Source organism: Cryptotermes secundus, unplaced genomic scaffold, assembly GCF_002891405.2.
Source record: "Cryptotermes secundus unplaced genomic scaffold, Csec_1.0 scaffold183, whole genome shotgun sequence".
Taxonomy (NCBI): Eukaryota; Metazoa; Arthropoda; class Insecta; order Blattodea; family Kalotermitidae; genus Cryptotermes; species Cryptotermes secundus.
Genome location: NW_019729899.1, coordinates 956,753 through 978,207, shown reverse-complemented (window position 1 = coordinate 978,207; position 21,455 = coordinate 956,753). Strand labels below are relative to the sequence as shown.

The following is a 21,455-nucleotide window of genomic DNA, read 5'->3' as shown; positions in this document are numbered from 1 at the left end:
GGATCGAACCCGGGCCGCCAGCGTCTAACCGCTTGAGCTATGGCGCGACCTTTTCTCTTCTTTGTCCTCAGCCTAATTCCCTCATTTTGTTAAAAAATAAATGGAGGCTTATGAGATCGCCTTGCTGTCTTCGTGGCGTAATGCTTAATTAGTTGGGCAGAGGGACAACTTCACCTTAGCCTGTACGGTGGAACTATCCTTGTAGTGGAAAGGGGGAAGCTTCTCGAAGGAGAACAGACACTCATACCAATTCNCTAACCGCTTGAGCTATGGCGCGACCTTTTCTCTTCTTTGTCCTCAGCCTAATTCCCTCATTTTGTTAAAAAATAAATGGAGGCTTATGAGATCGCCTTGCTGTCTTCATGGCGTAATGCTTAATTAGTTGGGCAGAGGGACAACTCCACCTTAGCCTGTACGGTGGAACTATCCTTGTAGTGGAAAGGGGGAAGCTTCTCGAAGGAGAACAGACACTCATACCAATTCGCTGGCAGATTTACGGCAGTTCGGTACAATACCTGACAAACGCAAAGGAGAATACCTTACGAGATCTCTACCGGGGGTCGAATTGTGACAATCCGTTCTGCACAGCGAGTACTTAATAACGTAAAGTTATCTGTGTGCATAATTATCACCCGTGACGTAAAGCTGTGAACATTCTGAACCTTGGCACTTGGTGATTCAAACCGGATAACTGAAATGATACCGATGTTTATCGTCACAATACAGTCAACTGCAACACAAGTTCTTGAAATTCATGGTTGTCCAGAGATGTTTCGACACTTACAATGTCATCCTAAGGGGCACATACTTAGTAATACAGAACAAACTAGCTGAAGTTCATGTTTGTACATGACTTTAGAACAATTTTTAAAAACTTTTCGTAACAGCCGTACATGTAACATCACGCATTACGAGCAACGTGAATTAAGATTCCTGTACTCAAGTCAAAGATTCGTCTTTCAATGCCGTGTTATGGCTGATGGGTTGAACAGACCACAGGGATGTCCATTAAGAGACTCCATTGACGTCTTAATCTGCGTAAGCTTGAAGCTGTACGTATTTTGTTGCTAGTGGGGTGGGACTAAGTCCCTTGTACTGCGGCCACTTCTGGCCTATTGTACCAGCCCCAGATGATAGGTGAGGGTGATTGTGGAGCAATTGGTGGAATGAAGATTGGCAGGGGAAACCGAAGTACTCGGAGAAAACCTGCCCTAGCGTTACTTTGTCCACCACAAATCCGACTTGACCGGACCCGGGCCGCCGCGGTGGGAAGCCAGCGACTAAACGCTTGAGCTATGGCGGATGAAGCTGTACTTGGGAGGAGCATTGTTAACGACCCCTCTAAATCGACCTCACGATATGAAGACCGATTATTTTTGCCGGTGTTCCAATAAACCGGTTCAAATTCCGGTTCTCAGAAGTATTAAGACAATCAGTTGGTATGACTTTTGACCGTACTGTGGGCCTTGACGAGCCGAGACTGCTAAGTCAGTATAGTTAACTAGAATATAGGTTGGCCCACTGAAATTCAATATCCGGCAGGGCTAGGGATTTATTCTCCACCAGAAGGTCCTGACCGGTTCTGGGTTATAGGGATACACCAATACAATGGACATTGAGGGGATTTCCCCCCCGAGCAACGTGGCCGGAATGTGAAGCTGGCGACTGGACATTCACTTCTACTTTGCATCCAGGTCATGAGTGCATGGAGCTGTACCTCCACTAACTCTTGTTTTTATAGGGTGACTCCATCATCCAGTCAACTCCATCAAAAGAATTACAACTGTGATTAATGGCTTCTCATCAAAGTTCAATTAGCAGAAAATATATAACCTAAAGCACTGCGGACAAATTAACGATTCGTAAAAGGTTCTGATGCCGGTCACGGTAGCCTAGCGGTCTAAGACATGTACTGTCTTCGCTCGCTTGGAAACCGGGATCGTGGGTTCGATTCCCGCTCAGGGCATGGATGTTTAGTTTGTGTGTGCGTTTTTCTGTGTTTGTGTACAGGTAGAGACCTTGCGACGAGCTGATCACCCGCCCAAGGAGTCCTACCGAATGTGTAAGATCTAGAAAAACCGAAGTGAACGGAGAAGTTCATGGAGGTAGGCCTAGGCCCACTGGGGCTGTAGTGCCGAGGAAAAAAAAAAGGGGAGGGGGGCTCTGATATCAGCAAGCAATTCTGTGGACGAGGTTAGCATACGAAAAGGGGATGAGCCAGATAATGAACGGAAAAATGAAAGCATTAAGCTCACTCCAAATTACTGGGTTTTTGGACTGTCAATCCTGCGGCGTGCTAAAAAAAATAGAGAACAAACGCTGTGTTCTGTAGAATACCGAATTATGGACAAAGTAAACAATTCTGAGTGTTATACGCCACCTTCCCAAACTGTTAAACTCGCTGAACCGAATTATCGCAAATTCGGACTAGTGAGCTTTTTTTTTTTTTCCCCCCGAAATCGAAGGTTCGACAGTTACTACTACGTACGTTCGATTAACTGTTGTCGCATCTTAAGGAAACTGTGAATCGCTGCTAATATACGTCCCATTGTATGAGGCTACGCAGTTATCATGATTCTGTCGGAGCCTTTGGGCGCATGCCGACGCCACAACCACATCTGTCCAAACCATTCCGTCTAATTCGACGCTATATAATCGCATGGCCTTAAATGACCGAACAACTAATGTACGCATTTTTCCCCCTTGGCACTACAGCCCCAGTGGTCCTAGGCCTACCTACGTGAACTTCTCCGTTCACTTTCGGCTTTCTAGATCTTACACATTCGGTAGGACTCCTTGGGCGGGTGATCAGCTTGTCGCAAGGCCTCTACCTGTACACAAACTCAGAAAAATACACACAAACTAAACATCCATGCCCTGAGTGGGATTCGAACCCACGATCCCGGTTTCCAAGCGAGCGAACACAGTACATGCCTTAGACCGCTCGGCTACCGTGACCGGCAGTGTATAAGAATAATATATAAGAATTCAGTCCGTACCTCACAGGAAACAGATCCGAACCCACGATCCCGGCTTCCGAGCGAGCGAAGACAGTGCATGCCTTAGACCGCTCGGCTACCGTGACCGGCAGTGTATAAGAATAATATATAAGAATTCAGTTCGTACCTCACAGGAAACAGATCCGAACCCACGATCCCGGTTTCCAAGCGAGCGAACACAGTACATGCCTTAGACCGCTCGGCTACCGTGACCGGCACTAATGTACACATACCTATATAAATCCTGCGAGGTACCAACACCTCGAATAAATGCGGGTGTAACAAGTACCTCACATTCCTGACACATGGTTGCACGTAGGGGTGCTGCAGGAGTAACTGACAATTCAACTGGAACCCTTCACTCACGCCACCTACTTACAGCTCTTCCCTCCCTGGTATAAAATATTCCCCCAACACCTGATATATGACCTACGGTTCGATAATGTCCATAGGCGTCACCACGGAACCTACCCTGATCAAATTCAACCCATTTTACACTCTCGCACGCTACTCACAATCCATTTGAATACTACGCTCCAACCCACTTCTGAAGTAAACACCTTCTACGACAATCTCAAAATCATTGTTTATTTCTTCACTCTACGTTTCGGCTCATCGCTACCTCCTTCTTCAGTTGTTAATTTTACCACGCTGCAATCATCTTGGTCGAACGATAGGATGATTGGTGAATAATGGAAGGGAAAGGATTTGGAAGGAAGCGGCGATGACATAATGGAAGTATTATCCTGGAATTTGCCTAGAGAGGGCGAGGAAAATCACGAAAACCCTCAGTCAGGGTAACAGTTTCCTTGCCGAGATTCAAACTCGGTACCTCCCAAATACAAGACTGCAGCGTTACCGCTATACCAGTCTGATCGGTTATTCCTGATATAATAATTATATTAATATTAAATGCAGAGTACTATCGAAGTTCGATGTATGTCATTTTTCTCTAATCTCGATCTCGTTGAGGTTCAAATACTCTTCGCAACATATCGATTGCAGATCTATCTCCAATCTCAGCTATTCGATTTTAACCCTCGTTTCCCCTATCGAACCACAATATCGTCCTCCCCATATTTCACGAATATCTTCCATAACCGAAGGGAACAGCTGGTCGAATTCTGCACATGAATTTGTCTCCATGTATCTATATACGTACCTCTTACATAAAACGGACGTTGAAAGAAATACCCAATACCGTAACACAGAATTGTCTTGTTCTGTAATAATAATACCTACATACCCTTGCATGTTCCCAAAACAATACCATAAATTACTGCCAGGTCAGTCCTGTTCCAAGAACATTTCTGAACCACTTCAATATGCATGAAGTATCCTAATATCTGATAGCACGATATTATCTTTAACGTTGTAATCTCATGGAAACGTGTTTTAATGCATAAAGATGGAAGGAAGCCTTGAAAGGACACTGACTCCTATGTAATTTGTTTCAAGTCTTTACTGCAGCAGAAATATAGTTAGGCCTTAAAATAAAAAGTGGTCAAGGACATGGGGGAATACTCTATTGTAACATTTACTCTTATCTATACTTTCAGCCATCCACATGTTCTTTTCTAAGAAATTCCCCTAACCTAATGTCTTTGCCCTCTGTCTTCCTCTGCAAGTTGCTTGCACAAAGCTCTTGACCCAATTCTACAAGTCACGCAGAAAAGTTAAAATAATAAATAATTACTGCAGAAGTAACAGCTGGTGTCCTTGACCAAGTTTTTCGCCATCGATAGACGCTATGTGCGAATAAAAATTAAAAACAAAATTAGGGCACTAATTTGATGAAGTAACACTTAAAATTTTCAGGCGACAGGGCAGAGAGAGAGAGATGACGTAACATCCGAGTCTGTTCTGCCGACAATTACTGCCGCAGCTGTCCGTCACAACCTGGTGTGGGGCTCCCGACAGCTGGATCCGGGGGGCGAAGACCTACGGAAGGAGGGCCGAGGTGTCTATCGGCGCGTGCGTATATAGAGGAATGGGCGGCCGTGGGGATAACATTACATGGAGGGAGATATGACAGGGGAAACAACAAAGCCAAATACTTTAACCCCATCCCCCCACAGTTGTAACAAAATTTATTAATTCTACAGTTCTCTTCCAGAAAACTCCTTGAAAGAACTGAACTATCTCCACTTTCTGTAAAAGGAGATAGTGTGAACAGAGAGGCAAAATATGTATTTCACAAATAACTGCACTGTGCAATGTTTTCCTTCACAAACTCATGAAGTCACTCGATGCTTTTATCAAACCCCGAAGATTCATCATTGTGTTCACAGAAGCTGGACGCTGAGCTGGGTGAACCCGCACTATACGTTCAGAGTCCGCCTCTACGAGACCCGTTTCACAGTCTACTACTCCCTTAATGCCTTCATCTGCAGTTATTTTTCATTAAATGTGTGATATATTTAAGATGAGATTGAACTCGGGTAATGCTTGCTACCATTCAGTCCAGAACCTTTTGTCTTCCCGTCTGTTGTCCAAACACATAAAAATTAGAATATACAAAACAATAATTTTGCCTATGGTTCTGTATGGGTGTGAAACTTGGTCTCTGACATTAAGGGAGGAAGATAGACTGAGGGTGTTTAGGAGAACATTTGGGCCGAAGAGAGATGAAATTATGGAACTTGTTAATCGGCAACTTCCTTTTGCATTTCATCACTTGGCTTTTTCTAAGTTCACAAATCTTCCTCAACTTTCTGTTTCCACAAACGCAACTGAAGTACTAACAGATTCCTTAAGCACCAGGTCAAGAGGTTACCTGCTGGAAACGAATTCCGCCGTTTGAGACGGCCACTAGACATGATCATCAGACAATTCAATCCACTTTATTCCTCATAAACTATTTCTCTAAGGCCTATTCGGAATATTAGTCACCAGTCTGCACCTGGGTATCTGAAAGTTCACTGAACTGAGAAATTCCAACTAAGAAATCTGGCCTTTCACCGCATAAATACGAAGTGAAGGGCACAATCTATGAAGCTCCTAGTTAGTTAGTTTTCTAAACTGCTATTGCTTCTATATAACTCACTCCTCTCGACACGTCGTCCTCAAACAGCCACAACTTCTGCCCTTCTCGCAGACATGAAAGTAAAGGTAAATGTAATTCTATTTTAATCTGCAATATTCTGGAAAGAATATAATGACCAGAAGTGCTGAATACTGGTGTACTCTAATCTGAACTCCATCAAAAAAACCGTCGTGGTTTCAGCCCGCAAGAGAACTATACCGACCGAGCGACCGCCGCTTGTCGGCGAAGTTAGTGCCAACTTTAGTGGACAGAGGGTGTCGCGTGGTCAGCGCAACGGATCCCCCAATGCCGTTAATCTCGGTTTTCTCGACTGGAGCCGCTACTTCTTTGATATAGGTCCTCAATTATTCTGAACTCCACCATGCGTTCATTTATATTCAGTGAAGACAACTTCATTTTCACACTGTTTATCCACGTGTCCACCCACACGCATCGCTATCTTCCTAGCTGACCTCAATGTAGTCAGATCATGATGAGATTCGGCAATACTAAAGCAAATGACAGTTTCGGACAATAATGCTACGTCGCTTGACCCTATAAGGACTTCAAAAAAGAAGTTCTCGAATTCGAGTCAAGTGTGATGGCTACGGAGAAACCACTCACCAGGTTTGCCTTCTATGCGTTCTCTGCACGGTCTGGATAAGTCAGACCATGTTTTTCTGTTCGTCGGCGTCTCCTAACTTCAGAATTCTCGTACCTATTTCGATGAAATATGATATGAACGTTATATCATTAGAGGCCATTCCCAAGCCGGTATATTCTGATTTCCTGCAATCGCTAACAACACAGTGGGAGCAGTATTGACGTACAATCAGATCTGTATTTACTGCGACATGTTTCGGTCATACATAACCATCATCAGGCAGGAATACGTAATGTTATAGTTATTAAAGATCTAAGTGTAAATACTGAAATATCTGTTGTGTTGACGGCAGAATAATTCCTACATATTACATACTTTTAAACGCCTATTGCTATATTATGTGGTTGGGGCCACACGAACGCATAAAATGCGTCCGCTGTAACGCACGTCGTGATGTCCGTTGTAGAAATAAAAAAGAGAGGCGAATGCTATGTTTTCTTCTGGCTCCATTGCAGACAAAAAACTATGCAACGCATTCTGCAACTGTGTGGTGTCCTCAGCAACGTCCGTCATGAAGTACGTTCGTTGCAACGGATGTACAGGGGATGAACAAAAATATGGAAACACCTCGTGAAATGCATGCCTGAATTGAAGTGTTTATTTTAGCGACGTCTCTGTCACGCTGTCATATCTGCCGAACACCACTACCTGTACAACCTCCGCAATACGTTGCAAGCTTCATTTGTTGTCGAGACAGTGTTCTGTGCAATTTTTTGTGCATCACGTCAGAGCTAACAGAATTCGAACGCGGGCAAATTGTTGGGGCCCATACGGTGGGTGCTTCCGTAACCAAGGTAGCCGAGCTTTTTGGTGTTTCGCGAGGCACAGTATCCAAGATTATGACCGCATACAGGAGGACCGAAAAAACCGCATCCGAAAGACAGCAGCGTGGATGGAAATGTGTGTTGAGTGATCGAGACAGACGAACATTGCGTGGGATTGTGACGAAAAATAAGAAGACTACAGCTCAAAAGTGACTGCTGAACTGAATGTCACGCTCACAAACCCTGTCAGCACCAAAACAGTACGAAGGGAACTCCACAAGCAGGGTATTTCTGGAGGAGTTGCAATTGCAAAGCCACTCATCAGTGATCAAAATGTCACTAAGAGGACAGTATGGTGCCGAAGTCATAAAACCTGGACTATGGAGCAATGGAAGACGGCCATTTTGTCGGATGAGTCCACCTTCACACTGTTTCCGACTTCTGGCCGAGTTTACGTCTGGAGAACGCCATCCCTAGCTTATGATCCAGATTGTTTGGTGCCAAGAGTGAAACATGGCGGGGGTTCGATCATGGTATGGGCAGCCTTATCCTGGTATTCTGTCGGACCCATCATTACCCTGCAAGGTCACGTCACTGCCAACGACTATGTGACCATTTTGGGCGGCCAAGTCCATCCCATGATGCAAACTTTTTTCCCTAATGGTGATGCCATTTACCAAGCCAACAATGCCTGTGTTCACATAGCTCACATCGTCCAGGACTGGTTTTCTGAGAACGAAGATGAAGTGTCACGTCTGCCATGGCCCCCACAATCACCAGATATCAATATTATTGAGCCTTTGTCGTCTGTTTTGGAGAGCAATCTGCATGCGCGCTATCCACCTCCATCATCGATAACAGAACTTACCATGTTTTGCAGGAAGAATGGTACAAGATTCCCTTGCAAATCATACAGGACCTCTATTTATCCATTCCAAGGAGACTGCAAGCCAGAGGTTGTCCTGCACCATATTAGTCACGGTAATGTGTTTTTTGTTGGGTGTTTCCATATTTTTGTCCATCCCCTGTACTTCGTGCGCTCTTGTGGCCCGAGCCTTAACGTTACATGGAGATGACACTGCTCTGCTCTAAGTTTTCATTGTCACGGAAACGAAGATTGAGGGTCGACGGGCCACAAGTAATAAGGTGTTACTAGCCAGTTTCATGTCAAGTAGCCAATCTACTCGAAAGGCAAAAGTTGAGGGTGCGGAGAAATGATGGCGCAAGCTTCAATGTCCTAGTGCAAACAGAACGTCGGCTACAAATATGATTCTGTTCACTGATTTTTAAACCCTTCGAAATCGCGGATACGTCCTGGTTTCCAAATTATACTTCAGCAAGGCGGGAGAACAAAGCGTCACATGTAGCTTAGTACTCAGAGGTGGCGCCATTGTATGGCTGCCACAGCTGCTGCACAAACCCAATCGTAATGCATGCAAACACGTGTTGAAACCCTTTGTACGCACCGTGGTCACAGACCGGCAATGCAGCTTTCTGCACTCTCTGTAATGAGTCCGCACGTCAGCTGGAGATCACAGGGGCGGTCGTTACTCCCGTTTTACGACGGGAACATTGCACCGAAGGAGAGACAAACTGTCATCTGAATAACACTATGAAGAAGCAGATCCCATGGTACCAGAATGACCACAAGATGGGCGAAAGTTATTTCACCTGTCATGATAAACCAAACAAAAACAAACTCCGTGGCTTGAGTCCGGGAGCGAACTGTACCGACCGAGCGACCGTCGCTTGTCGGCGAACACTGAGCATCGTGTGGATAATCGAGGAGCTATTTCAAGGAAATAGCGGCTCCGGTCTAGAAAACCGATATTAACGGCCGTAGGGATTTGTTGCGCTGAGCACGTGACACCCTCTATCTGCTAAAGTTGGTCATGATCAATCACAGCTGTAAAATTACATTCCTGATAACACCATATATTTAACTTCGCTTATAGAATTCATATCTTAAACTCCGTTATCTGAGCAAGAGGCTGTACTAGAGAATTCATATCTTAAACTCCGTTATCTGACCATGAGGCTGTACTACGCGAGCAAGAAGTTGTCTGTCTTCCAGTAACTACAGACAATACAGGAAACAGTGCTGAGTGACTGCCACCGCAACAGAGACATCTATTGATAGTTTTCTTCTCAAGGAACATTGTTGGGTTCTCGTGCCTTGAAAGAGAACGATTTCCGGTGTTGAAAAGTGATAAGGCCACCAGGACAGATACACCGATTGTTAAGCACGGAAAAGTGGGACTAGAGGGGGGGGGGGTCGCGCAGTAATGTTGCGAAGTGTCATCTGAACTTAACGCCCACATTTGACTTGAGGAACCAGTTCAGTACAGCAACATCTTAATATTACCATATAAAATTCCGGTTCACATTAACCGGGGTTAAAGTCGTTCCTTGACCTGGACGTCAGATTAATACATGAAGCGGGCACGCGACGTCTAGACCTTGGCATTAAATAGAAGTGTGGAGAACAAGCCGTCGTGCACTGAGCTATCTACTGGCTTCGCTGGGTCCCTGGGCGAATCTGGCCGTAGTGGCGAAGATAATTATCCTTGGTCTTCTATCTTTCCCGTCAACCATCTTAGAAGCTTTCGAAATCAAATCGTACATAGATCTTACGTTACTTGGACTTCCATTGCCTCACAACAGGAAGTCCTTCAATACCGTATTTACGCATGTATAGGCCGCAGCACAATTTTCAGACCGAAATTATAGAAAAAATAATTTTCTTGGAATATTTTTTCAGGAGTAGAACACCCTGTATTACTAATTATGAATATATATTTTTTTAAAATGAAGTGTGATTTCGAATATTTCGAATATAAGCCGCACCCCAGTTTTCCTCTTGAATTTTTGGTAAAAAATGTGTGGCCTATACATGCGTAAATACGGTATTACGTCAAAAAGGTAAAGCTGTCTCTCTGCTTAGATGAAGGCGAGTGGTCAGCTTCAAGTCTCGGTCGCTTTTCTTTTTCCCCTTGGCACTACAGCCCCAGTGGGCCTAGGCCTACCTCCATGAACTTCTCCGTTCACTTCTGTTTTTCTAGATCTTACACATTCGGTAGGACTCCTTGGGCGAGTGATCAGCTCGTCGCAAGGCCTCTACCTGTAAACAAACAGAAAAACGCACACAAACATCCATGCCCGGAGTTAGATTCTAACCCACGATCCCGGCTTCCGAGCGAGCGAAGACAGTGCATGCCTTAGACCGCTCGGCTACCGTGACCGACCTCGGTCGCTTTACCCCATGGAAATCACCCCTTACGTACCCACTGGATACGAGGCGGGGTGGGCTCCACAGCCAGTTTGCACGTTATGAAGAAAGAATCTTGACCCTGTCGGGAATCGAACCCCGGCCGTCCGGCTCGTAGCCTGTCGCTATACAGCTATACAGGTTCCACTCTAACACTGATATGTAAGAAATTAACTTTAGAAGTTGAGTTAAGCACTTTCTGTGTGCTAACATTTCACAGGTTTGGCGTGATTACAAACCAAAAACAGACACACGCGCCCTTGTTACTGTGGAAAGCATTATCCGGTCCTCATGCATGAGCCATTATTTCTCCAAATTCCGTGCAACTCGATTTTTATGATAATTGGAGGGTAACTTCTCTTCTGAAGCCTGCACCGAAAACTGAAAGGAACCACAATGCATGCCGTTCGGTAATTTATGAAAACAGTTCACTGTAATTAGGACGTCCTCTCAGCTACAGCTCCAATTTTAACTCTAATGGCTATGGAAATGATGCAACTGTATGAAGACAATACACACTTCTCTTGGCAGGTAAATCACCGAAAGTTACGACACAACAGCATACCGCGAAATTAGTCGCCTAGACAAGGTACGAATTGACCCACTCGGCGTATATTAGATTCTGCAGAAGGCCTCTGCTTCACGGAGTTACTTAGTTATGCTTAGGCCGCGCCATAGCTCAAGAGGATAGTCGCTGGCTTCCCACAGCGGCGGCTCGGGTTCGATCCTGGGTCTGGTCAAGTGGGATTTGTGGTGGACAAAGTGGCGATGGTCGAGTTTTGTCCGGGTACTTGGGTTTCCTCTACCAGTTCCCATTGCACCAACTGCTGCACGTTTGTTAATCATGCCATAATCGACGCTCTATAGTCTCGTTACTTACATCATCGTTAAATAACGAACTTAACAGTATTGGGCAGTGTTCAACACAATATAATGACCGATTCCTTTGGCAAAACGCATGGAATGTGACCTCCCTCCGCCTTACATGTTCGTGCATACGCAACGTGTACTTGTCACCACTCCTCGCGACAGCCGCCGCCACTAGTAAGTAAAGGTATCCCTGTAACAGGCCGTGAAGGCCCATTGGGGTGTGAGATGTTGAGGTCCCCACATTTTCTAGACAATCGGCTCATAGATAGCGATAAGGTTGTCAGTCTTACGCGCCGGCCGCCCTTTACCCCCAAGAACATTCCTGGTACTCATTTCACTTAGAGGCTGAGTCGACCCCAGGGCCATAGTGCGGCTGGAAGGATTAAGTAAATTGAAAAAAAATCAATGACCTCATCGGGATTCGATCTCGCGACCTTCCGGCTTGTAGCATAGTGCCCCCCCAATTACCGACAGCCATTTTGTATGTTAGTACTATCATAGAATCGCTATGGGAGATGCGTTTTGTGTTAGCCCCTTGCCAATAAAAGGCCCTCACGGTTTACCTAGTCGTGGGATTCGTAAGCATAACTATTTGTTTTTATTGCTAGTGGGGTGGGACTAAGTCCCTTGTACTGCGGCCACTTCTGGCCTACTGTACCAGCCCCAGATGATAGGTGAAGGTAATTGTGGAGCAATTGGTGGAATGAAGATTGGCAGGGGAAACCGAAGTACTCGGAGAAAAGTTGCCCCAGCGCCACTCTGTCCACCACAAATCCCACTTGACTAGACCCGGGATGGAACCCGGGCCGCCGCGGTGGGAAGCCAGCGACCAACCTCTTGAGCTATGGCGAGCACCTTCCTCTTCTTTGTCCTCAGCCCAATTCCCTCATTTTGTGCGGTGCCGAGTGGACCCAGCTGGACTCCACCCCCCACTAGATTAGACCAGGATCGTATACCGGACATCTGTGAATACGGCGATAAACCTTCGGTTAAGATAAGAGCATGACATTCTTGACCGGTTGAGTAACTATCAAGCGAACAGTAGTTAAGCTAACTGGGCACTTGGGGAATACTGATCCGTCTGAAACTTGATTTCGTTTCAAAGCCCACAAAACTGCAAAGGCCTACAATAAACGTTACATTTCCTCTTTCACGGGCCGATAGGGGCCTGATGGCATGTTTCATATCGCTGATAGTTCATATACATGTCCTTCGGCATATGTGAGACACAATACTGGAGTGTATTCCCCCCCTTACAGAATTAAGGCTTGTGATTGGCTACCGAACTCGAGCAGCTGCATAAGGGTTTCCCTTGTGTTGCGACGTCACCAGCTGCCGCCCTACACATTTCTAGATCACAGACACTGGTCCAGAGACCTGGAGAATCACGACTCTTCAGGTGGTCCACCCTGTGGCCGTCTTCATCTCAACTCCTTTTTGTTTAATTGGGCTTAACAGCACATATGACAGACGGTGAAGAAGTCACAATTTATGTTTCGTATACTGGGGGTCTTGCTGTCGAATCTTGGCCCAAAGACCGATCCTAACTGAAGATACTTCATAGGATTCCTCAGACTGTGTAGAGAAACTCTGCGCCACCGCATTACAATACTACACGACTGCTTCCTTCTATGTCCTTTCCTATTAATTCGTATTAATTATATAATAACTGAAAGTTACACAATTCATTTGATAAGGCGCCGTTAAATATGCAAATTATATATATTGTGGCGTGCACCGAGAAAGTTGGAATGGATTAGGAGATCAGGTTTGATTTCCTAGGCAACGACCAACGTTCCCTCGACAGCGGCTAGGAGTCGGACCACAACCATTACTATACAACGGCTAGTTAATTCCCACGCAGCGAAACCTAGGTAACTGTTGCCCCCTAAATGAAAGTCCAACAGTGGAGTTCCTACCGTTACACACGAATTGTTGAGGCGCACATGTATTCCAGCGTTCGTTGCGTAAGAGGGGGCGGAATTAACTCTTCAACAAGGTATTCCCTATTCAGTCCGAGGGCAAGTTATAACAGTCCAACGTCGGCCAGAGACTAGTAGTTATGACCCGTGTGGAGGCGGGGTAGAATACCTCCACCGTGACCCTGCGAGTAGGAGGCGACGAAAATGGAAGTCTCAAATCTGACAGTAAAATATGGTCTCGAGTACCAAGGGGCTCAGACCCGAGAAGGACTGCGCTGGCAAGGGTCAGCAGCATATACAAAAGACAAACCCGTCCTCTCGTCAGAGAGGGGGAAAAAAGAAATAAAGTCTGACAGTAATAAAGATCGGGTCGCAAGCCCCAGATGGGTGCTTTATGCCAAGAGAGACTGGCCGACTGACCGTCGGTCGTAGATGAGACTCAGACTCAGAGACTAGTCGAGTTTGTATTTGACCTTAGAACAGAAGAGTTCTTATCCGACAGATGAGCTCTGAGCAGAAGACACTTCACTAAGACAGCGGAACAGAAGAGTTGTAACACTGGAGAAGAACTGCAAGTGTGAGTGTAGAAGTGAGTGTCCAATAAAGTTATTCGTTCAAATCCGAGAACCCACACAACTTCTTGTCGCGTTGCCTAGCAAACACGCGACAATATTTACCAATCAAACAATCTAGCACAGAACGATCAGTCTTGCTGGAATGTAACTGAGTGACGCAGTTCATGAAGTCTCCTACAGTCATGCCAACATTACAGTCGCGATTACGAATCATAAAGGCAAAACCACTGTGGCCTATAAACAATGGAAGACACCTAACTACAATTTCAACGCAAGTCCAAGTAACTGAGGTATAAGCACTGTATAACAGCGTACTGGAAACGCCATTATCAGTTTTTTTATTGCTAGTGGGGTGGGACTAAGTCCCTTGTACTGCGGCCACTTCTGGACTACTATACCAGCCCCAGAGGATAGATGAGGGTGATTGTGGAGCAATTGGTGGAATGAAGATTGGCAGGGGAAACCGAAGTACTCGGAAAAAACCTGACCCAGCGTCACTTATTCCACCACAAATCCCACTTGACCAGACCCGGGATCGAACCCGGGCCTCCGCGGTGGGAAGCCTGCGACTAACTGCTCGAGCTATGGCGCGGCCAAAATTTGGGTTACGTTGCTTTCAGTTGTTTCTAGGTCTTGGTTTGATTATCTTATTGTCGAGCAACAGTTGGTACTCTTTAAAATGATTACCAGACCACAAACTGCCTAAGCGATTTCCGCAGGTTTCGTTATTAATTATTTCATAACGGGACAAGAACAACAAAACCGGGATTCAAATTTGATGGAGTTGATTACAAAAAAAACTTTCTCTAATGAAAAAAGTATAACGGCACAAGGGCGAATGGGAAATTTCGACAGAATGACAGAAGGGAGACTACCAGAAACCGTTCAGATTAACCGTACACGAGGAATAGGAAAGATGAAACGTTAACGCAGCACTGAACCCGATAGTCAAATTGGGGATTCCCCTACTCTCTATTCACGCAAATTTCATTACAGATATTTATACCCAGTTAAACAGCACGACGCCGGTCACGGTAGCCGAGCGGTCTAAGGCATGCACTGTCTTCGCTCGCTTGGAAACCGGGATCATGGGTTCGAATCTGTTTCCTGTGAGGTACGAACTGAATTCTTATATATTATTCTTATACACTGCCGGTCACGGTAGCCGAGCGGTCTAAGGCATGCACTGTCTTCGCTCGCTTGGGAGCCGGGATCGTGGGTTCGAATCCCACTCAGGGCATGGATGTTTAGTTTGTGTGTGCGTCTTTCTGTGTTTGTGTACAGGTAGAGGGCTTGCGCCGGGCTGATCACCCGCCCAAGGAGTCCTACCGAATGTGTAAGATCTAGAAAAACCGAAGTGAATGGAGTTCATGGAGGTAGGCCTAGGCCCACTGGGGCTGTAGTGCCAAGGTGGGGGGGGGGAAACAGCACGACAAGCTACAGGTATCACGCACTTCTCCTTCTAGAAGCACAAAAATAATTTTGACTTGTACTCGGAAGGTACTCGGTTCGTATTCCGAAATCTGTGCCCGTAAAGTATGGAAATTCGCCCCGAAAAACACTTTCAATGTTTTGGCACTAACAATTACTCTTACGTCTCCATGAATCGCATATGTTCAACGAATAAATTAAGAACAAATATTAGATCCAAATGCATATGCGTGCTGTAAGTTTGGTAAGGATATCCCCGTACAATCGAACAGAAGGACGATGAAAGATGAAGAAAGCAGTCTTCTGGGATGCGGCGCCGTGTAGATATTGTGTTAACGGAAGTTTCGGAAGAACCTATCGCCTCCATCTTCAGGATAGAAGAAAAAGAACCAGCTAACAGACTAACAGTCTGTCAGCACCTGCTCACGCTGGTCCGCTCGAGGATTTCTTCTCTTTCTTCTACTCTGAAGATGGAGGAGATAAGTTCTTCCGAAACGTCGGCTAACACAATATCTACACGGCGCCACATCCCAAAAGACTGTTTTCTTCATAGTCAACGCCGTGAAAACCTCAAATCTTACAAAGATGAAATATACCCGGAGTTGACACTGTGTCGTCACGGCATAACCTAAGACTGCTGACAAACTGGCAGTATTCAAGAATACGTCAGCAACCAGGTGACAGGAGGTAAGCTCATTTACCCTGTACATTAATGGCTTTTAAGTTACGCTATTTGCACCTGAACCCGTATGCCAAACAGCTCATGCCTTCTTCGAAATTACACGAAAACGTACTCATTTAATACACACAGGGGTGTGCGGCGACATTCACACAGGGTAATATACCGACCAAAATTCTGAATGTATTTCTCATCTCTCCCATGCGTGCTACATGTTTAGGCTAAAATATACTTGAGTATATAAATGCAGGTGCCGGTCACGGTAGCCGAGCGGTCTAAGGCGTGCACTGTCTTCGCTCGCTCGGAAGCCGGGATCGTGGGTTCGAATCCCACTTAGGGCATGGATGTTTAGTTTGTGTGTGTGCGTTTTTCTGTGTTTGTGTACAGGTAGAGGCATTGCGACGAGCTGATCACTCGCCCGAGGCGTCCTACCGAATGTGTAAGATCTAGAAAAACCGAAGTGAACGGAGTTCATGGAGGTAGGCCTAGGCCCACTGGGGCTGTAGTGCCAAAGAAAAAAAATATATAAATGCAGACCGTCACCAGGTTTCTTATACCTCGGAATAAACATCTTTAACTGGTTCCTGCCATATTTACCCAACGCGTCGAAGAGCAGGATAATTATGAAACATTAATTTCAAGTGGAAGCGATAAATATGAGACATAAATTTGAAGTGGAAGTAATAAAGGACTATCTATCTCTATATTTATGGCTCAATGGTCCTTTTGTTGGACCTTAGCCCATTTTTCAGTTTAATTCTATATATAGTCGGTAGGACTCCTTGGAAGGGGGATCAGCCCGTCGCAAGGCCGCTACATACACACAGACATCCATGTCTTGAGTGGGATTCGAACCCGCGATCCCAGCGTTCGAGTGAGCGAAGATTGTTCATGTCTTAGACTGCGCAGCCACCGTGATCGGCATCCATTATGGACAATTTAGGACAATATATAGCACTTACCTGAACACTGAGCTACATTACAATAAAAATTAGTTCAGAATTGAAAGCTTTCGGGCCGATATTCGACCCTTGTACCTGCTGAACACGAAACGGCTCAATCGCGACTTTCCTAACGGTCGGTGACAAGGCTCATTCCGGTATTTCTGGTTCTGGCTCCACAACGAAATCAGGGACAGCGACTTACTCTTGCCAGCACCGCCTCAAAGCGAAACCTTCTCTCGTTCACAGTTCATGATCATCTTCCCATCTCTAACAGGGAGTCGTTACATAACCCAGACGTCAATCCAACCCTTACTGGTCCACAGCACACACAGATCGTTGCGGCCGAACTGTAGGGGCTGTAACTCTTGGGCCGGACGCCAGGACCCCCAGGCTTCATGTCATTCTATTATGTTCTTCCATGAGAATGGAGGGGATAAATCTTCAAACAGCTCACGGCCACTTCCTTTCGTACTCTTCAATGGATACGTCCTACTATGAGCAATATACTGACTAGACATAGTACCTTATTTCATTCGGTACCAAGCACTGACGTGGGCCGCGCCATAGCTCAAGCGGTCAGTCGCTGGCTTCCCACCGTGGTGGCCCGGGTTCGATCCCGGGTCTGGTCAAGTGGGATTTGTGGTGGACAAAGTGGCGCTGGGGCAGGTTTTCTCCGAGTACTTCGGTTTCCCTGCCAATCTTCATTCCACCAATTGCTCCACAATCACCTTCCCCTATCATCTGGGGCTGGTACAATAGGCCAGAAGTGGCCGCAGTACAAGGGACTTAGTCCCACCCCACTAGCAATAAAGCACTGACGTGTCATGAAAATAATGTGGAGTCAATGAACCCCAAGAATGTAAACACAACGGTATGGGCACATAAATACACTGGCAAACACCAAACTGTGCACCCCTGTTTCTCCCTCCCAGAAACCCACTCATGTCGTTTCGGCGGTTCAATGCACTTCCTACACCTCAAACAGAAGTAATAACATTGTCAGCCTTGGTGGGGGTATATACCCTGAGTAGAAATGCAAGGTGTTGTTGCAAGGCGTATGTTCTTTGTCTTATGAACTTTCCGGAGCCCCACCAGGGTACATTCTGCAAGTAGTTAAGTACCCGCATACCCCGGATTTTAGTCAGTCAGCTTGCAACTTGCTTCTTGCTTGTTTGGCGTACCATCGACCCCAGTCATGAAGACAGTGCGTTCCTCCCAAAGGCAGATGAATTTATATCATCATGGCGTTATATCGAACAGTGTTTTCATGTCCCTATCATTCCTACCGAACTATGGACCTTCGGAATAAAATTCAATCCCACACAATCAGTTAAGACAATAGTGAGTAACGAAACAAGTCCTTGGAAGAACTTATGACAATCCGTACGACACTTTATAGGTGAGGGTGATTGTGGAATGAAGATTGGCACGGGAAACCGAAGTACTCGAAGAAAACCTGCCCCAGAGCCACTTTGTCCACCACAAATCCAACTTGACCAGACCCGGGATCGAACCCGGGCCGCCGCGATGGGAAGCCAGCGACTAACCGCTTGAGCTAAAGCGGCCTCCGTAGTCTAGAGGTAACGTTCCCACCTCATGACTCGTAGTACGTCGGTTCAAATACCCGGCGGAGGTCGTCGAATTTTTAAGGGCGGAAAAANGCCCCGTCACGGTAGCCGAGCGGTCTAAGGCATGCACTGTCTTCGCTCGCTTGGGAACCGGGATGGTGGGTTCGAATTCCACTCAGGGCATGAATGTTTATNTAACTAACTAACTAACCGCTTGAGCTATGGCGCAGCCTAGATTTGGTATAGGGCAGGTTCGCTCATGGCAGTTGTGAAAAGAAATATCGAAATATAAATTAGATTTAGTGGAAGTACAACACGGCAGAACTTACACTTCTGAAACAAATTCCCTTACATCATTACTTTTCGGATATCCCACGTATTAGAAAGAATATAAAAATTTCTGCCAACGAGAGTCTAGATCGTTATGAATTAGAGAAGCATAAGCCATGGTTCGACGAATGATGCTCAAAGTATGGCAACAAACGAAACAAGTCAAATTGCAGTGGTTACAGGATCCAAGCGACATAAATGGGGATAATCTGAACAATATAAGACGAGAGACCAGCAGTAATTTCAGGAATAAAAAGAGGGAATATCTGAAAGACAAAATTGATGAGCTTCCAACGAACAGTAAGAACAAAAATATTAGAGACCTGTATTGAGGAATAAATGAATTTAAGAGGGGTTGCCAACCTAGAAGTAATTAAATGAAGGATGAGAATGGTGATCTGCTTGCAGATTCCCACAATATTTTGAATAGGTGGAAGAACTACTTCTCCAGTCATTGAATGTGCATAGGGTCAGCTAAGTCTGGCAGACAGAAATGCATACAGCTGAGCCATTCGTACCCGATGCTAGTACTCTTTGAGGGTCAAAACTGCTACTTCAAAGTTGAAAGGTACAAATCGCCAGGCAGTGATCAAATTCCAGCAGAACTCACTGAAGCAAGAGGCGAATCATTACGGACTGATATCCATAAATAAATTAATTCTATTTGGAATAAGGAAGAACTGCCTAATCAGTGGAAGAGTTTATAATTGTGCCAATTTTGAAGAAGGGTGATAAAATGACTAATAATTATCGTGGGATATCAGTGCTATCAATTTGATACAAAATTTCATTCAATATTCTTCTCTTAAGGGTGAATCCATACATTCATTCATCAGTAATCTGTCAGAAGACAGGTCCACAGTCTCTTCCAAAAGAGCTCCTCCACTTAATGCGATCTCAAACTTTCTCCTTCAATTAAAATATCCTCTTCTGTCCCCAAGGTCATCCAGCATAGATGACATAGATGAAGTTATTGGAGATCATCAGTGTGGGTTTCAACGTAACAGATGAACTAGAGATCAGAAAATCTGAAGATCTGAAAATGTGGCACAATTCAATAATTGGGATCGACTATAACAAATAAAAAACTGATTCAAGAGGAAATTAAGACGAGACTGAACTCGGGTAATGCTTGCTACCATTCAGTCCAGAACCTTTTGTCTTCTCGTCTGCTGTCCAAAAACATAAAAATCAGAATATACAAAACTATAATTTTGCCCGTGGTTCTGTATGAGTTAGAAACTTGGTCTCTGACATTAAGGGAGGAACACTGACTGAGAGTGTTTGAGAACAGAATGTTGAGAATATTTGAACCGAAGAGGGATGAAGCGACAGGAGGTTGGAGGAAACTTCATAATGAGGAGCTTCATAACTTGTACCCTTCTCCAAGTACAGCATAATTATAATGATCAAGCCAAGGAGGATGTGGTGGGTAGGGCATGTAGTACGAATGGGGGAGAAGAGGAACGCGTATAGGATATTGATGGGAAAGCCAGTAGGAAAGAGAACAGTAGGAAGACCAAGACGTAAGTGGGTGAATAATAATTATTATAATGCATCTTAGAGAGATAGGACGGGATGGTATGGATTGGATTGATCTGGCTCAGGATGGGACCAGTGGAGGGCTCTTGTGAACACGGTAATGAACATTCGGGTTCCATGAACTGCTGGAAAGTTCTTGAGTAGCTGCAGAATTGGCGGCTTCTCAAGGGCTCAGGTTACTTAGAGGGACAGACACATGAGCACGGCCATACTCCAAGTCTCTCCCTCGCTCTACTTATTATGCTTGAATCTATCACAAACAAGTTTCATAAAGATTTGTTCAGGCAGTTCAAGGTGGCTAAGAAATAAGACACTGAGGGCAAATCTAATACAAGTGAACGTCTATGCAACGGGTTCACGCAGCAAACTTTGCTTTCATTTCACGAGTTCAGTTATTGCGAAGAACCAGTGGCCCCTTACGTGCAACTGTTGTCCTGAACGCAACCACTGCTGCAATGACGTCTGACAAATTGCCTATATGCACGGCGCTATAGATATTCATCACAGCCAGAGAACAAATAAGTATGAGTCATGTTATCTAAAATCAGGAACAAGCTAGAGGGAAATACTTGGTCAGAATTTCGCCTAGGCTACTGGCCATCTTTAATCACATTCTTCGCTATTTTCGTCAGTTACTCCTGAAGACTCTGAGATCAGTATCTTAACTAGGGCAAAGATGCTTCCTCGCCAATCCTTTCCAGTACGCTGACTGTACACAGATACTTTATTTGGTCATTAATACTTCTGCAGCTGATACAGCCTACATAATCATTTGCGAACCGAACTGAATTCTATTCTTACCCAACTGAGTTACGGCATAACTGCTTGGTTTAAACACACTGACCTTAACTGTTATAAAACCGAGCACACAGGA

The 21,455-nt window shown here is 45.2% G+C and overlaps 1 protein-coding gene across 1 annotated transcript in view; it reads right to left on the bottom strand.

Moving 5' to 3' along the window:
* LOC111865733 (G1/S-specific cyclin-D2) overlaps positions 1 to 21,455 on the bottom strand; it is a 94,086-nt gene that overhangs the window by 47,690 nt on the left and 24,941 nt on the right. The window lies entirely within an intron of this gene.